General features: G+C 45.1%; 1 protein-coding gene across 8 annotated transcripts in view; it reads right to left on the bottom strand.

The window, feature by feature from the left end:
• Positions 1-17,495, bottom strand: part of PRLR (prolactin receptor) — a 178,629-nt gene that overhangs the window by 122,664 nt on the left and 38,470 nt on the right. Inside the window, exon 1 of one of the 8 annotated variants that reach the window (XM_072824926.1) lies at positions 12,012-12,164. The exons of 5 other annotated variants lie outside the window; for them this stretch is intronic. The gene's annotated coding sequence lies outside the window, so the exon portion shown is untranslated. Of the gene's footprint in view, positions 1-12,011; positions 12,165-17,495 lie in introns of those variants that run through there. 2 more of the 8 variants (XM_072824923.1, XM_072824922.1) reach the window with 2 other exon arrangements.

Genomic DNA, 17,495 nt, shown 5'->3' with positions numbered 1-17,495 from the left:
TCCCACGTCAGGCTCTCTGCATGGAGCCTGCTTCTCCCTCTGCCTCTCTCTCTCTGTTGTGTCTCTATGAATGAATAAATAATCTTTAAAAAAAATCTGGCTGCATAGACAAAATGCAAAATGTTCACTGCATGTTCCATAGGAAACATCATGTTGAAGAGGTAGGTTAGTTACTGATGTTAGTTGTAATACAGTCTGGCCCTACATTAATGTCATGGAGCAGATGAATTCTAGCAGTTTCTCTATGAAATGGGCATGACCAAGTCCCACTATCCCACTGAAGTATATTATAAAATGCAAGTGAAGTTTGCTAAAAAAGATTTTTGTCTATGTCTAGTATATTCATAGAATATACTAAAACCACATTTTAGCAATGCACCAGAGCTTTTTTAGGAATGTATTATTTAAAGAAACAAGCTATATTTATGAAAAAATTACAAAACACTGTTAATAATATTAACATAATGGTAAGGTAAAAATTAAACAATAAAAATGCAAATATTACCCAGTCCTGGAAATTTCTGCCTGTGTGAAAATATACCTCACTTTTCTTAAAGTGCTGAGATAGTGGTTCTTAGGGTGTGCGACTAAAGTTTCCATCAGTAACAAACCTTCTCCTAACAATGATGTCATGGTTACTTTGGGGACCTTCCCAATGACTTTTTAACCTTCCCTAATTTAAATTTTTTTGCTGGTTTTCATCATCAAGATGAAGGTCCCACAGTTTTTCACACCATATGTACTCTATTCTTCACAGCTCACCAATCCTGACCATTCCTAATCCCAGTCAGCCTACCTCATGTTATCCAGGCTGGTCTGCAAATCTCTTCTCGGCCCTTGGGAATGATGTTTCTTCACCTTTGTACCTATATTGCTGACACAGTATCTAGCAAATGGGGAGGGATCTGCAAATGTTTGCTGAGACAGTGAAAGGATATATTTGGCCTGCTAATTCTTGCTTCCTGTCTTGGTTTATCTGTTCATTCAGCCTTTAAACATTCATGTCTGTTAAAGTTTTGCCCATCCTTTGCCCTATTTTCTCTATGTAGCTTCCTTTATGCTATCACCTTTTACTGATTGCTAGTTACAGGCCAGGTAAGACAGATGGTATGGGCCCTGCCCCCATGAAGCTTCCAGTCCTGCACAGTGGGGCAATAATATGCAAGTGAGCAGATAAAGAGCTACCTACCCTTGTAAGTGCTTATGGAGTGCCTGCATTAGCCTGAGTGGGTCACAGAGTAATTTTATTTTATTTTATTTTATTTTATTTTATTTTATTTATTTTATTTTTCACAGAGTAATTTTATACAACACTTACCTATGCTTCTCATTTTGACGTTTACTACATAGGTTCTGTACAGTTAGCGAATTTCTCTCTGAAGTTAAGTATCTCCTACCTCCTCAATTCAAGAATGGAAGTGGCCTATAGCAGGTATTTAAAAATCTATCATTGGTTAGTATGTCCTTGGACAAAAGTAATGAGCAACCATTTAGTTAAGTCCTAAAATGCCCAATTCTCAAGTTTTCATAGGAATAAAACTGTGTCCTATTATTTTTACTGGGGTATGTAGTTGAGTGTCCAAAACCAGCCAATAACAGCTACATAGGGATTCCACTGGCCATTCTATTTATTCAACCAAAAGTGATGTTCTTAGGGGCTAAAGTCAATCAACATCATGCTTACTAATCCTGGCATTGTTGTACATTAATTAGTCAGGCATTAGACTCTAGTTAGTCTAATAGCAGGATGAGCCATACATTTCCATTGTGAAGTAATAATGGGAGAAGAATGATTTGACATCCTTAATTTCAGTAACATTGTGGGAGGAAAGTGCTGTGCACTTACAGTAATTTTGAATTATTTATTTATTTTTTAACATTTTATTTATTTATTCATGAGAGACACACACAGAGAGGCAGAGATATAGGCAGAGGGAGAGCCTGATGTGGGACTTGATCCCAGGACCTTGGGACCCATGCCAAAGGCAGACGCTCAGCCACTGAGTCACCCAGGTGCCCCAATTTTGAATTATTTAATGTAACTGTTAAGTTCAGAAACATCTTTGGGCAGATGCCTAGGAAGAAGAGATCCCCCTCAGACTATGTTATTCTTCTAAAGGAGTCCCTCCCCTGCCTTAGCACGTTTAATAACACTAATTTGCAGCATCCAATTCTCTATCATCAGAACTCATTCACAGATGAAGCACAATTCTTTGTAAAGTAAGAAATAAAGTGGAAGCTAAAATTTTCCAACCCAGTGAATTCTTTCTATATGATTAAGGAGAATAGATCCTAAAGCCTTCTTACAGGCTCTGTGCGTGCAAATAGAAGGTAGAAGTTATCCACACACATTTAAATGTTTCTCCACCTTCTTTCTTGAGATCTTTCATGGAGACCGCTGACAGTTTTAAGGTCTTCAGCTGCTGTTAGGTAAAGTTGACAAGTTATTGCATTTGGCTGAGAGGGGACTTGGAACATGCTGCACTACATCTGACCCATGTTCCACCATTAACCACTGAAATTTTGAAGATGTATTTTCTGCCTGGGAGAACCTAGCCTGCAGCCCGTGTTCTCAAACCAAGGGGTTTTGTGGGCATTCTTTGCAGATCAGTGTGTAAAGCCTTTCAGACAAATAAAACTTCCATGAGGAAAATTTTGCTGAATTCAACCACCATCTACATCTATGCTAGGTCAAGTAAAGAACAGCTTATAGGGCAGCCCGGGTGGCTCAGAGGTTTGGCGTCGCCTTCAGCTCAGGGCCTGGGGTCCCGGGATCGAGTCCCATGTCGGGCTCCCTGCATGGAGCCTGCTTCTCCCTCTGCCTGTGTCTCTGCCTCTCTCTCTCTCTCTCTGTGTGTGTCTCTCATGAATAAATAAATAAAATCTTAAAAAAAAGAGAACAGCTTATAATTGTTGACCTAGAGAAACCAGGGCACTGTCTAAGCCTGACTCTTAGTCCCACAGTTAGTTGGCCAAATAGTGCCTCTTCAGGTTAAGTGATACTGCTGCCAGAAATAATTTTCCCTCTGTAAATTAAGTTATGTAATGTTCTGTGTAATGGACAGATCTCCATGCAGATAGATTTTATGACCAGTGTCATAAGAAGTACAAGAAAGAGGAAGAAATAGTAACAAGGCAATCAGGAGAAATAATTTCCACCTCACACTTGATGCAAGCTACTGTTTCGTCCCTACTTAAAATTTCAGGATAAGCATGAACGTACCAGTTGGAAGAGTCCTAGGAGATGGGCATGATCAGTGGATGATTAGAGCATATTACCCAAGCACTGAATCATGCCCCAGAGCACACTAATGAAGCTTAATAGTTCTTAGTAATTTTTAATAATGTTGGTTTTATAAACAACCCAAGGAGAAAGGAACCAATTTAAATTCCTGTTCTTGGCACCATACGGTTTCCGAAGAGACCATCCAGAGTTGTCTGTGGTTTCATTGTATTTATTGGGAACATGAAAAATAAGCTCATCCCATTATATGCAGTTGATCATTTAGAGTTAGGACGCTGCCTTATTTCACATAGAACCAAAGTGGTGTAACACCCAGGACTGGAAAATGTGTTTTCTCAACAGGAGGAGACTTTTGCTGTTTCCCCAGTGATCTATTTCATTTGGACAAATAAGAAGACAGACTCTTAAGAGCCACATTATGTCCTGAGAGGGACATTCAAGATCTTTCTCCCTTCTTTTCATTAGCTTCCAGCTTAGCAAAGTAATTAGAACCTGGGAAATTCAAAAGACCAAAGTTGGGATGAAGGGCTCCCAGACCCCCAACAAGCCGTCTCAGGCAATTACCATGATGAGAAACTAAGCCTTCTTGTGTTTTTTTCTCCTTTTCCCCCTGGTCGTACAGGTGCTTTTACAATAAGAAAAAAATTTAGGGTAGAGATAATTCAGTTGTCAACCAGATGTAACCATGTACTGTTAACACTGGGAAAGATGAGTAATCTGGATGAGGCTTTGGTTTTTATGTCTCTTGGGGAAAAAGGCAGAGCACAGTCCAAGGAAGCAGTCCAGGGAAATCCTAGGAACTCGGCTACCCTTCCATTCTCTTTGGGCTTCACTATCCAAAAATATCACCAGGCTCTATTTTTCCATTGCTTCATGGGACTAGCTGTCATTCACTCCACTTACAGAATTAATTACTCCTGAACATGTATGCTTTTTTACTGAAGGCAGTGCCATGCTGTTTAAATTCTTTTACGGACTTAAGAAACCCCGATGATTTCTCCTTCTGTGACCATCATCATTAAGCTACTGTTTTACGGAGTAAAACAGTATTTACTGAGAGCTCACCATGTGCCAGACAGAGTTCTGAAGTTCTGGTGTGGTAACTGACTCACAACAACAGTAGAAGTCAGGTGTTATTTCCACCTTACAGCCACAAAAGTGAAGGCATATCTCAGTTTGATAACTCATTCCAGAACATGAAAGTTAATGAAGGCAGAGGCAGGACCTGAACCCATGTGGGCTTGGCCTCCACAGCCCATGCTCTGATCCACAATGTATACCTGCCATTTGTGATCCAATGGCTCCCCAGACAGTAAGTTTAAAATACTTTGCAACCTTATTAGCTTCCCTGTTTCTTAGGTTTTCTGTGCATGAAATAGTTGATGTAGGAAATTAAAAGTTTGTGGAATACAGAAACCATACACCCACTTTATTATCCATCCACTTAAAAAATCATTTTAATAGTTAGCAACAACTAGTGCAATCTCCTGCCCAAGAAGGCATTTGCTCTTCAACCTCTCTGACTGGTGTCCCTTCTGCCCCTTCCCCCACCACATGCCCCTGACACTGAGCCAACACATCAAACACCAGGCAAAGCATCAACCTGCACAATGATGCTTCACTCTAGACAACTCTAAGTGCTGGAAAGACTTGGTCATCCATAATATCCTTTCCCTAGTCCTACTTTTACCATTTGGAGTGAAGAAGAATACTTCTCCCTCTTCCATATGATAGTCCTTTAAAGAATAGACAGCCATCATCTTCCTCTGGGAAACAACATCCCATGTCTCACATTTCTCTGGTATCATCAATCTATTTCCCTGTCACCACCCACTGGACAAACTATAAGTTGTCAATGTTCCTTGTCAAAGGTACATCACAGAATTGAATACAGGATTCTTGATGTGTCCTGGCCTTAATTCTTGGGTTCTCCAGTAAAGCTGGCAGGCTCATGGTATGCCTTCCACATTCAGAAAGTGTGGCCTGATCCCAGGTCCTGAGTCTGTCTCCTAAGGATCCTGTTACACTTGCTTAATTTAATTTAATCTAATTTAATTTAATTTAACTTAATTTAATCAAGGCCAGGGTCTCTAAGATACCCCTTAGGGTCCATGTGATTTCCTCTTTACTTCACATGTGGAGAGAGGCCATAGAGTTTGAATAAAATTCTGATACTTCATTGTGGTCAGCTATAGACACACATGTGGGCATGTGATCATTTTCTTTTGGATAGAGAGCCCAGAACTGAGTGGAATGTTGAAACCTCAGGGATGTAGATGGATATGTTTCTGGGAAAAACAAAATAGGCATGGTACTTGAAACATTCCACCATTTCCTTTTGCCAACTCACACAGTCAAAATATGTAAATATATATATATATATTTTTTATATATAAAAATATGTTTCCTATCTGCAAGAACATAACCAAGAAGACCTGAATTTATTCTTAGAGAAAAAGTCATTTTGGAGTGGATCAGTCTAGATATCAAATTACCATCCCAATCTATGGTGTGAATTCTCTCCCATCAGAAGACTGGCCTTTTTCTTGTGCCTTTACCTGTAAGACCTTTTTGCTCTTTTAGGCCCCTGGAAAGATGTAAAAGAATTCCTGATAATGGTTGGCTGATTAAAATGATATCCCTCAGAAGAGTATTTGCCTTTTATTGAGGCACTTTGAAACTTTTAAGCTTTTAAAAAAGTGAGAACTTGATGGACTAGGATGCATTAGACATGGGCATGGCGACCATTGCAGCACACGGGTGCTCATCCAATGGTGTTTACCTAGAAGGTCAACCTTGCCTGCACCTTACCTCCTTCCCTTTCTCACAGGGCATGCATGGTTCTACTTGACCAAATCAGGGACACACTAAGGCTGCAGAGGAGATAGTATAAGTGGAGTTCTAAGCACTTTGCATAAATTTATTCAACCTTCCAAATAATAACATAAGTATCTATGAGGCATCTAAGAGGTAGGTCATCTGATTTACCCTAATGCCATATGTATCACAAATGCTAAGCCAATGTGGGGTTACCATTAGTTTGAATGATGAGATTTTGGCATGTTTTAGGTCAAGGTCCACTTCTGTATTACAGCAATAAAGGAAAATTTTATTTTGCATAAAAAATTTGGGGAACTGTTTGAAGAACATTAGAGAAACATCTACTAAGGGCATTCTGAAGCATCCTAGGCTTTTAGACTTCCCTGGGCAGGAAGCAAGGCGTTAGTCTTACTCTCTAGACGTAGGCTACCCATCGGTTACAGAAGCCTCAACCATACACTGAGAAAGAACAAAATGAATTTCCACCTCCCTTCCAACCTAAATTCCAAAATGTGTTAATTTCATGGTGGGTGTACCCCGGCAATCAGCCAAATTCCCCTGACAGTTTACCATCATTTAGAGTTATTTTGCACAATGAATGATGTTCTCTCTAAATAGGCTCCAAGTCAGGCCAGACTACCCCAGTTCCTTCTAAGGTAATGTGATTTTTATTCCCTCCAAACCCCTGTTTGGTTGAGACATTGACTAGGAAAGTCCACTTCTCTAGGAAGACCTTTCCCAAGTGAACTCCCTGAGGTTTCAGGCTTGGGTCCCTTCTAGCTGAAATTACAGACCTGATGTTTGTCTGTCTTTCTGTCCTGTACCCTGATGAGGAATCCAATGGAGGCGAAGTCCTCATGGAAACATGCTTTCAGAAAATGCCCGAGCCTTGCATCAAGACCTAATCTCAGCTCACTATGGATTTGTTTAGTTGTTAATAATTAACTGTGGGACTCCTAGCAGGAGCAGTGACACTGGTGGAATTTATACATGCACACTGCTGGGATCGAGGCCTATCAAGGAATGAGAGCAGCTGTCTCCCCTCTGCCCACGTGTCCGTTACTCTAAGAGCAGCCCTGTCGGTTCCTTGTGAGAGGCTGGGTGGAGGCGGAGGGGGGCTGGGGTTATATTTGGCTGCACCTGTTTCTGCTCAGAATCCTGGGAGCAGGAGAGAGTTTTCCCAAGCATATTGGCACCTTATATTTCTTTTTATCTTTTTCTTTTTTTTTTTTTTTGGTACCTTATATTTCTACTGGGCGGTGCTGGCATAATGAGGACAAGTAACTTCGCCAGGCGGCTCACCCACAGCACGACCCTGCGATGCTGCCCAACCTCCAGACTAGAACGTGACCTGGACTGGCCCTGGAGAGACCTGGGAGACGTAGAAGGTGTGTCTTCTCCACTCGAGGGAGGCATTCCTCTCTACACCCCAGTAGCCTCCATGTGGGATTAGTGAGCCGCCGCTTGCATCAGCGTGCGCTGGGCTGCGTAACAAAGGGCCACGAGCTGAGTGGCTCAGACAACAGACGGTTGTCGTCCCCGTTCTGGAGGCTAGCTTTCACCTGACGGGAACGTTCACGCGATGGGGATTTGACATGATAGTGGCTGTAAGACAAAGCCATTATAGTCACAGGCAGCACAAAAATGATGCGACCAATGACCGAGTTTCCCGCGAGCCCTTTCTCCGGCTGGCCTTCCCCTCCGACAGGGAGCCCAGGGTGGACAGGTGTGGAGAGGGTGTCGTTTCCGGCCAATCTTATTGTAACAGCCTCTGATGCATTCTGTGTGTCTGTCTGGTTCCTTCTAAACTGCTCTCCACATTTCAGCCAGGCCTTCCTGCTCGAAGTATGAATCTGATTGCACACCTCCCTGCTCCACGGCCTCCCATGCACAGACCTCAGGGTCCCTCCTGAGCTGGCTCCGCCTTCTCCCTGGGCCTCCAGCCACTGAAATCCCGATGACCTCCCTGCTTGCTCCGTGCCTTTGCCTCTGCGTTGGCTCCTGTCAGGAACATGCTACCAGTGCCCTCCTCCTCTCAACCTTCCCTTCAAGACTCGTTTCAGGTGTCAAGTCCTTAGGACTTCTTCCCAGATCAGCCCAGATGGGCTCCCAGCTTCCTCATGCAGACCCACTACCCGGGCGTCTTTCAGAACCACAGACTACAGACTTTATCACACTTGTTATGAAACTTCGTGGGGAAAAGACTATATTTCAGGTATCTTTGCGTTCCAAGTCAACCCTGTTATATAACTCAGCATTTGCTGAGAGAATACATGAGTAAGTGAGTGACCTATAATTTTGTTATAGACAGTAAGGGCATGGCTGTGGGCTCTGTCATAAATGTCTGCCCTTTAATGGCCCCGGAAATTCAGGGCTCCTTGGGAAAGAGCCAGTGCCTGCCTCTGCCTGCCACTCTCAGCTCTATGACCTCCTCTCTCCCCTACATCCCAATTTCCTGGGGACTCTGGGTCCCATGCTTGGGTTTTACCTTTGTTATGGGTGGATATTTAAATGTGCTCCCATGTCTGTGGCTAACAAATGGGATAAGTGGCAAGGAAGGGCATGGACCAAGAAAGAAGGAGTTAAGTCTAAAGAGTGTTCAGGAAAGCCAGGGAGGAAGAGCATGAATGGGAGGAGAGAGGCGGAGGATTGTGTGGCAGTGGTGCGTGTTCCCAGGACAGAGCAACTGAGGCTTGCCACTTTGCCTCTACTGCCAAATGGTGGACTGTGCCCTAAATTTCCACAAGCAGGTCCTACGCCTGAAGACAAAAGCCAATGAGTAAGAAATGAAGCTGAAAATTCCGTGTCGTAAAGCACCAAAATAACAGACACCCCAAGAAAATAGATTTTGGTGAGGCACAGACACCATCTTCCTCATAGAACTTTTTGGATATGGAAAGTTTTGTCGTAGTCTGTGGGGATCCACATGTGCCAGCAATGCCCCAGACACCGCCAGGTTCAGCAGAAGTGGCCAGATGTGGATGCATCAGGAGAGACCAACTGTCCCCAAGGCAGACACCATGCTGTGATTTGAGCTTGACTCTCCTCTGTTTGTGCTTCTGATTACATGGAGATGTTTGGACTACTTTTTCTACCCCTCTGGGGACCTACAGAATCAACACTGGGCCACCTACCTCACAGACATGTCCTCCTTCTTCAAGGATTGCCATTTGGTGCTTCAAGGTGGGAAGGCAGCTATTCCTCACTCCACCTAATGTTTCTACCTCTGCCTTCCATCTAATTAAATGTCTACAGTAACCCTGACTCCTCTAGTGAAGTAACAGTGGGGATGAGGAGTCAATGCATGTCTCCATGAGCCCCATTGTTCAGGATAGCCTTTGGGTCAAGAATCCGCTACATTCTTTTTCTTACAGAAGAAATTCTCAAGAGCCCTCCACTGGTTGTGGGAACTACATAGGGCACATGAGTATTTACATGGGTAGGATAGGAACAGACCCCAAGCCAGACACCCTCATAGTCTTCCTACTCATTACACGGAAAGTCATGTGGATATCAAGGAACACCAATACCACACCCTAGGAGAAGACCAGATTTTAAGCAATGACCCTGCAAAAACACACCAGGTCTGAGTGATGTGCTATTTTGTCCAGGGAGCACCACTGAGCTACTAATTTGTAACTGGCAGATTTCTATGTGCTTTGCAATTTTTGACCTGACTTACCAGCTCCCCTGCAGAACAGCCCCTTCTCCCCAGCTGCACTCCCCTCACTGGGCTTCAACCATTCCCACTCATGGACTGAGACTTTTGTGGCACAGAATTTCCCCCTGTACGCTAGCATCTTTTCTGAGTGGAAGGCATGGCCCATCTTCCTCTCGTAGCTGTTTCTTATCACCTGAATCACCCCGCTTGTTCTTCCAGTTATACAGAAGTTGTTTGGGCTAATTATCCGGCCATGTGATTGGGTTGAAAAACGAGTACATGGAGAGCTGAATTCCAATCCTATGGCAAGAAAGCTTTTTTAACCTCTTATGTTAGGTTGGCCCATATCTCCCTTGGTTTTTCCGCCTCCCTACAGTCGGGCCTGCTTGTGTCTGTAGAACATCTCACAAGACAGGTGAAGATGGTGGCAACAGACATGTATTCCCAGGGAAGAAGGTAAAAGTCCTAGGCTACCCTTGCCCCCTCGCCCCCCACCTGTGGCACAGAGGGGCTCAGCCAAGCAGGCAGCTGGGACCCGCCAGAGATGACAGGCCAGCCTCAGAAGCTTCAGATCTTCTGGTGATTGGGCAAACTTGCCCTTTAGAAAAGATTCTGGAGGTTTAGAGGCCTTGTCAACTATTCATTGGCTATCTGCCATGTGTTGGACTCTCAGGATGAGGCTGGCATGGTTCTTACCCTTATGAAGTATCTATAAAACTTCATGACTATACAAGCAGGGAAGGCCTGGCAGGAGTCAGCGAGGAGTTGGCCTCTCTCACTGAACACTGGTCTCAAGAACCTTGTCTTGGGCTGGTTCAGGCCTCTGCACTAAAGTTTGTTATTCCCCTTCTCTAAACCTTTTGCTTCTTTCACATCTTGTGGCCTTTGCTCCTTCCTCTTCATCTACTCTTCATTGCTTGCCTTTTTTAAAAAAAATTTTTTTTTATTTGAGAGATACAGCCTGTGCACACAAGAGTGAAAGAGCATGGGGTGGGAGAGGCAGAAGGAGGGGATGAGGGGGGAAGAGGAGAAGCAGGCTCCCTGCTGAGCAGGGATCTCAAAGCAGGGCTAGATCCCAGGACCCTGAGATCATGACCTAAGCCGAAGGCAGATGCTTAACCAAGTGAACCACCCAGGTGCCCCTTGCTTCTGCCTTTTAACTCACTGAAAAGTCTGCTTGAATGGATGAACAAGCTGTGGCACATCCATACAGGGGGATATTACTAAGCGCTAAAAAGAAATGACCTATCAAGGCATGAAGAGTGGAGAAAACTTAAATGCATATTTGCTAAGTAAAAGAATGTTGTCCGAATTCTATAGAACTCACATTCTATGTGATTCTGGTCACATGACATCGTGGAATAGGCAAAATATAGACTGTAAAAGGATCGGTGGCTGCCGAGGGTATGGGAGAAAGCCAGATTGGGAGAGACGGGATTTTAGGGCAGTGAAGCTATTCATATAACACTGTAACGGCGGACACCTGACATTACACACTGGTCAAACAGAGCGGTACAACACAAAAGAGTGAACCCTGATGTAAACTACAGACTTTAACCAATACTAATATATCCATATTGGTTCATCATTGTGAGAAATGTACCAGGCTAATGCAAGATGTTAATAATAAAAGGATTTGCATGTAGGGGAGACTGGGTGACACTGGAACCCTCTGTATTTTCTTCATGATTTTTCTGTAAACTTAAGACTGCTCTAAAAAACTGACAGCTGTTAAAACAACAACAACGACAACGACAACAACACCTCAGCCCAAAACAGTTATGGTTGATGAAGGCGGCATGCATGGGCTCCAGTGGCTCTGCACAGTTCAGTCTCTCTACCTTCCTGCTGGATCTGGAGATGTTCCCAATTCCACATCAAGCAATGCATCCTTCACTCCAGCATCTTCTGGTCCCTGAACCATGCCCCGTCCCCAACTTCTCCCCCCAATTTGTCCTTTCCCATTCCCCTAGGACAGACTGGTCTGTCATGTGATCACGCCAGTATATTATCATGTTGGCCTCTCCATCTTTGTGCCCATGCCAGGTCCACACTTTCCTCTTGGAATACTTGGGGTTCACAGTGGGCCTTCACGTTGGTCTTTATGTTAACATGTAGTGTCCTTGCCCATTTCTTATCAAAACACAGCCCTTTCCCTAAGACCTTTGAACAGCCATTGATATGCTACTTATACTCTCCGCCCGCTGCCCGTTCCTGGTCCCAGAAGTGAAAGATGGGAAAAAAGGATCAAAACCGACAAAGAAATGGACAGTCACCAAGGCTCACCTGGGGCGTTTCTGCTGTCTGTCACCCCGCTCACACTCCTGGCTGGAGCCTGCCACATCTTTGTTACGAGTCTTAGAGACAAGTGGCCTGAGATGACAACCTCTCCTACATTTCCTCCACTGACAAGGAGAACGTTGGGACTCTAACCACTCATCCTTTTACAACCTGGGAAAAGGTACAACCCACTGTTAATAATTTATCTACATATTAAAGTACAGAGGATTGCAATCATTGTTCAGTTATGAAGTTAGGGCAGACAAGACAACCCATTGCTGAAAAACATGAAGGGACACTTTGTTTCAGTTCGTTCCAAGGGTCAGAGTGTGGGGTCAGGGGTCAGCTGGCTCACGTACGTCTATTGGGTTTGGCTGGGGGTAGGGGTGGGGAAGACCTTTGTCTGTAACAGGTTCTAAGCAAGAAGTAAAGTTGATTTTGAAGGAAAAATACTAATCTCAAGTTTCCAGAAAGACCAGCCCATCAACTCTTGTGAAATACAGGTGCTGAAAAAGACCAAGAGAATGGTGCATTCTGATACCGTATTCAGCAGTCCTATACTGAGCCTGCACGCCCCAGAAAGGCAAACCGAGAAGTCTGAACTCAATCCTGTAGGCAGGGAGGAGCCACTAAGCTTTTTGGAAGGTGCCAAGAGTGTGGCAGGATAAAAAGAAGGGAAGAGAGGAAACTAAAGGCAGAGGGAGAGGGAGAAGCAGACTCCCCCCTGAGCAGGAAGCCTGATGAGGGGCTCCATCCCAGGACCCTGGGACCATGACCTGAGCCCAAGGCAGTCTCTTAACTGACTGAGTCACCTAGGCGCCCTTAACTGAAACTCTTGAAGGAATTCTCCAAAGCCTGACTCCCCTGAGTCAGATGCACCTCCTTGCGCCTTTGCTCCTCACACCGTATCACTAGGGCCCCACCAGGAGAAGCCGGGGGGCAGTCCCTCACAGCAGAAGCTAGTTGGGGGCCAACAGTCCTGAGCATAGAATCCTCATTGGCTGTGAGGTCCTGCTCTAGACTCAACTCCCCAGGTTCTGCAGCAGTACTGTTTGTCTTCCACCCTGTAGCTCTAGAACCCAGGCACAACATAGTAGGTGCTCAGTAAATTCTAGGTGAATAAATGGGTGTATAAAATTTGAGCCATAGCTCAGGATAACCTCTTTCAAGCTGACTGTGCCAACCGTTTTCTTCTGGAGCCCCTCCTCCTCCGGATGCATCAAGAATTATGATTCCCCGGAAGGCTGGGTGTGGAAGTGGTGGTATGAGAGGCATGGTTTTCTTTTCTGCTGCCTCCACAGCATGAGAAGATGCCCAGGGCATAGTAAACTGCCACACCTTTGGAAGAATGTCTCCAAGTTTGCTGAAGAAGATATGGCAGGGCTGTGGGACACATTTAGCAATTCCCTGGATCCTTGAGGGAAAAACAGGAAAGGAGAGAAGTCAATGGAGTTTTGCTTATCCACGTAGAGAGGCTCAGTGTGTCTGACTGCTCACGGCCCTGGCCACCAAAGGAAGCCACTGCAATGGCAGGCAGGAGAACAGAAGTCCTCTGGTTCCTTCCAGGAGGTTGGCAATGACTGTCCTCGTGGGGGTTTCTTACGAAATCACATTCTGAAGTGTGAAAGGGGTCTGGTCGTGGCCTGAAGGTAAGGAGTCTTGCATGGGCAAGGGGGTTAGAAGGAGAGAGGATGAAGGGCAGAGGGTAGGCTGGCACCTCTGTGAGCAAAGGCATGACAGACCTCAGCTAGCAGGCCTCGCCTCCTCGAGAGAAGTGCTTCTGTAGAAAGGAATGTTCCTCACTCCCCGGGCTGAGGCATGAGGACTGTTGTGCTGGTGGGAGCACGGAGCTCTCGCCTGGGAGCCTGGGCAGCAGCCCGAAGCCACTGGCAAAGACACCCCAGTGGGTCTGCAGATGGACTAAGTGGAGGCCAATTAAGACTTCTCTGAGGGAATGGGTCCCAGGGGAATGGATGGTCCTTGGGCACCAGTCTCCCCTGGCCTCAACTTTTTTCTTATCCAAGGTAAATCACTTTGCCAAGAACTTTAGTCAAAAGGAGAAATAAGTCACTCATGGGAAAGGAAGAGGGTGAGGCCAGCTCTCCCTGTGTGCTTTGCTCCAGGACCTGAAGCAGACTCAGCGAAAGTGTTTAAAGCTATAATGGTTTTTTGCTTTTCTCTTTTCTGTCTTTGAACACCACTTAGTCAGAGGGCCAACTCCGCCCGCCCCCTCTGGCTGCTCCCCCAGTGTCTGGGCTATTGAAGATGGGGTTAGAGCCCAGGTGAAGGATTAAACTCTCCTGGAGTTGGCATCCCTGCCTCTCCCCTGTTCAGCTGAGCTCTCCTCTATCCCTCCCCACCCGACTGCCAGTCCTCTCATCACAGCCATTGAGTCTTGAGGCTGGAGAGAGGACCTACCGGTGTAAACGTGGAGGGCAGCTGGAGGTAAACCAGTGCACGCACCTCACATCATCCCTGAGAGAGCACTCGGGCTAGGCTGAGACTCACCCCCTGCAGGGAGCCTCTATCGCCAGGGGGTGCTGCTCTCAGCACACATCCTTGCTCAATTTTGGATGGGAGCAAAACTACCAGAAGCCAAGGTTCAGGGTCCCCTCCCTCCCTTTTAAAGATTTTATTTATATTCATGAGAGACACACAGAGAGAGGCAGAGACATAGGCAGAGGGAGAAGTAGGCTCCCTGTGAGGACCCATGTGAGACTCGATCCCAGGACTCCAGGATCACGCCCTGAGCCAAAGCTCAACCACTGAGCTACCCAGGCATCCCAGTTCAGGGTCCCCTTTACCACTTAAGTTGGCCAACATGAATCTGCATCAGCCCCTGGGGATGATCCTTGGACATGCAACAGCATGAGAACGAGACTGGCAGGCAGAGGAGCCACACCTGTCCTGGAGAGAAGGCAAAGCAGCCTCTAGGCCCTGCCCTGACTGTGGGGGAGCCGCCAGGGGTGTGGCACCGGAGGTGCACACGGGACCATTTCTCTAGCCAGCCCTTCAATTCCTCTTACAACATCTTTTGGCCTCCCTTCAGCTCCCCCAGTGACAGAGAAGACCCACTTCAGAAATTTGTCAATGATGCTGACAACTCCCGTACTCCTCCTGTAGACATCCCAGGGCCCCTCTGAGAGCAGGAGGGTTGAGAAAACCTTGTCCCAGAGAGGGATTCTCTTTTCCTGCTCACCTGGTGCTGGTCCCAGGCCCTAGCAGAGTATTACTCAATAAAGTTGTCTTATACCTGCCAAAGTACCCAAACAGAAACTTTTTTTTTTTTTCATGCCCTGACTCCACGGAGCCCTTAGGGAAGCTGCAAAGCTGATAACCTCCCGTGGGCTTTCCTGGCAACAGACGAAGGACGGGTTTCTGTGGATGCTCACAGAAGTCTCTCTATTGCACAGAACAGACAATGGCATTTTCATCTTCTCTTTGCCTCATTCCTTTCTCAAAGACAAGCACGGGAATTCCAGACTCTAATTTCCCTACCCCTATTGAGTAACTAGCCATTTAATCTTAATTTATTTATTTTTAAATATTTATTTATTGAGAGGGAGAGCGTGGTGGAGAGAGGCCCAGGTAGAGGGAGAGAGTCTTAAGCAGACACTGAGCTGAGTGTGGAGCCCGATGTGGGGCTCGATCCCACGACCCTGAGATCACGACCTGAGCCAAAACCAAGAGTTGGCTGCTTAACCGACTACACCACCCAGGAGCCCCAATTTATTTTATTCTTTGTTGTTGGTGGTTAAGTGGGGGGCAACAGTTCTCTAAACAGGAAAGTACATTGGCTGTTGAAAGAAATATGTTTTTGGTTTTCTGCTTTGTTTTTATTACTAAATTCCACCACTTGGGTCTTTGTTCTCTTTTCCTTCCCCACCGCTTCTTTGCCACTAAAAAGTATGTAGTACCTACCTGGGTTAGGTCATAAAATCAGTCACTTAGACTGTGGTTACTGCAGCTCTTGACAGTGCAGAGCCGCTCAGGGAGTGTCAGACACTCTCTACAGGTAACCTGTTAGTCCAATGATCTGCTTAAGCCAAGAAACCTGAAACTTTCCCCACAGCCAGCAGATCGGTTCCCCCTTGAACTCTTTGATCCTAAATAAAAACCACCACCATAAGAACAACAGCAAAGTTCACACGAGCTAATTATGTGTCCTCTGCCTGTGACTTTGGCTGTCCCCGACAGACTGGATTTCTGGGTCTCCAGAGCTGGCCACAGAGAAAGCAGAGTCCTTTGGCAGGAAGCTCCAGTGTCAGAGGGAACAGGGCTTCTTTTCCTCCAAAAGCACGAAAACCAAGAGAAAATGCTAGAAATGTGGCCATAAGCCTTCTAACCTCACCAAAAGGGTGATACAGTTTGCAAGACAATTGGGCTTTTCTTTTTTTAATAAATTTATTTTTTATTGGTGTTCAATTTGTCAACATACAGAATAACACCCAGTGCTCATCCTGTCAAGTGCAATTGGGCTTTTCTTAAATGTAAAGAAATGCTGTAGGAGAAATGCAGGATCAGCCAAGAGACTGGAATTCAGGGTGGATCCCCTTACTCTGTATCTTCCCTCCTCCCCAGCCAGCCAGGCTGTGTGATTTGTGGACATTTTCAGTTTAAGATCCCCTAGATGTGAAATGCTTAAATCTATGAGGCAGATTAACATATGTGGCTGAAAGTGTTATTTTCTGAAAAGAAGAGTTGTTTGATCTACTCTGCAGTACTATATGATTAGTAGTAAAAATTTCCACCAATTTCCTGTGATCCAGGTAATGACAGGTTTTTAGGGCGAGGTGCCTGCGTGGCTCAGTCAGTTAAGCATCTGCCTTGGGCTCAGGTCATCATGCTGGGGTCCTGGGATTGAGCCCCACACCTGGCTCCCTGCTCAGCGGGGAATCTGCTTCTCTCTCCCTCTGCCCCTCCCTTGGCTTGTGCTCTTTCTCTCTCTGTCAGATAAATAAAATCCTTTTTAAAAAAAGATTTTAAAGGCATCATTCTTATAGCTAGAAGTTTACCTTAAAGGGAGTGAAACTTAGGAAACTTTTAAATATCTTCTAAAAGACTTTCTGCAAAACTTGAAAATTGAAAACAAACAAAAAAACAAGTCTTCCAAAATATATTCTCCCTCTGTACATTCTGTCCTTCATCATTCTTTAAATAAAACCTGGTTATTACATGAGCAATGCAGTAACCACAAAACTTATCTTGATATTACAAAATAAGGTGACTGTAGATCTGTAAACGAGATGGAAAACTAGTATTTTGCATACTTCTCATTGCAGACTGCTCATTCCCACTACATTTTATAGCTTTCTCAATCCCCATAAATTTCAAATTTGTATTCCAAGGGAGCAAAATTTCCAAAAATATTATGTCTATTGTCACAACTAAATAGAAACCCACACTGAATGGCGAGAAGAAAAACAAAGGCTTTGATAAAGCCCCCTGCCCCTAAAAAAAGTAGAGACAGAGAGCAGTGGTTCTAGCCCA

This window comes from Canis lupus, chromosome 4, assembly GCF_048164855.1.
Source record: "Canis lupus baileyi chromosome 4, mCanLup2.hap1, whole genome shotgun sequence".
NCBI lineage: Eukaryota > Metazoa > Chordata > Mammalia > Carnivora > Canidae > Canis > Canis lupus.
This window is presented reverse-complemented; position numbering and strand designations above follow the sequence as displayed.